This window comes from Micropterus dolomieu, linkage group LG06 (assembly GCF_021292245.1).
Source record: "Micropterus dolomieu isolate WLL.071019.BEF.003 ecotype Adirondacks linkage group LG06, ASM2129224v1, whole genome shotgun sequence".
Lineage (NCBI taxonomy): Eukaryota > Metazoa > Chordata > Actinopteri > Centrarchiformes > Centrarchidae > Micropterus > Micropterus dolomieu.
In genome coordinates, this window is record NC_060155.1 from 16,593,372 (window position 1) to 16,594,539 (window position 1,168).

Consider the following 1,168-nt stretch of genomic DNA (forward strand, 5'->3'; position numbering starts at 1 on the left):
AATGTGGAAGTCCCTTAAACCTGCATTCTACTGAACGGACAGCGGGGGGCGACTCTTCTGGTTGCAAAAAGAAGACCGGTTTCATTAGAAATAATGGTAAAATTACCCTACTTCTCAGCTGATTTATTACCTAAAACATGATGTTCATTTAGTAAATTATGGTCCCATTTAGAGGAAAATAGATCATAAAGCAGAGTATGCTTCAGGGAGGGATTATCCATGATTGACAAGTTGTTACCATGGCGACCTGTCAATCAGGCTAGAGTGACTCGTACCCATGGCACTGTGTAAATTTAAACAGAGTCATTGAAAAAGCGTCTGGTGAGTACATTTAGTTTTAAGACTGGTGTTTGCTAGAAAAAAATTGTGAGCCCTGTTAAAATGACTTAAATTATAGATGCACCTAGCTAAGCAAGCTAACTAGCGCCACACACGGCCGTTAGCTCCACCATCTCTTCCAAATATGGTCACGTCACCAGGGCACTCAAGCCTCACGCGTCAGACCTTGTGTTTCTCACGCTGAGAAGAAAGTTATGAGATAACGCCCTTGAGGTCAGCTCATTTTAGGCCTTCTGTGTTACATCCCATGGCAGGGTCATCACTCTTTAATTTTGTTTTAAAAGTTCAACTGCCACATGATCTCTGACGTAATTGCTGACGTAATCTGCACTCTGCGCATGCGTTGGCGTCTGTAGCCACCTGTCGGAAGCTCCGTCTTGAACCGGACTCTTATCCACTTTTAATCCACTTTTTTCGTTACATTTTTTATATCCTTTTATTTAACTTAACTTTATTTAAGTTTTACGTGGGTTAAGGATTTTAGTCATCCGACATGGATTTTAAGATAGATGACCATAAAAACGCGATCAACGCTACTGATCGCAACAAAGCTCCGGTGACTATGCAAGCCGAGATAACTCTGCCCCTTGAGGACTGCTCACTCCTTAAGAAAGCGAACAAGAAGATTGCTGACCTTATGGAAGACATCCGACGACTTTCAGAGGAACTCAAAGAGAAAGATTCCCTGCTGACTGGCTTTATGGATGTGGCTTCAGTACAAGCCAAACAGATTGTTTCTCTTAGCACAACCGCTAACATCCAGGACACCGTGTTATGGGACCCCTCTAGCCTTCCCAGGCTTTCATCCTGCTCGACTCCGAAGCATCAG

General features: G+C 43.2%; 1 protein-coding gene across 1 annotated transcript in view; it reads left to right on the plus strand.

The window, feature by feature from the left end:
- The first annotated feature begins 282 nt into the window (after positions 1-282).
- The window catches only part of LOC123972716 (zonadhesin-like), a 12,628-nt gene continuing 11,742 nt past the window's right edge, over positions 283-1,168 (plus strand). The window contains exon 1 of the mRNA XM_046052332.1: positions 283-321. The gene's annotated coding sequence lies outside the window, so the exon portion shown is untranslated. The remainder of the gene's footprint in view (positions 322-1,168) is intronic.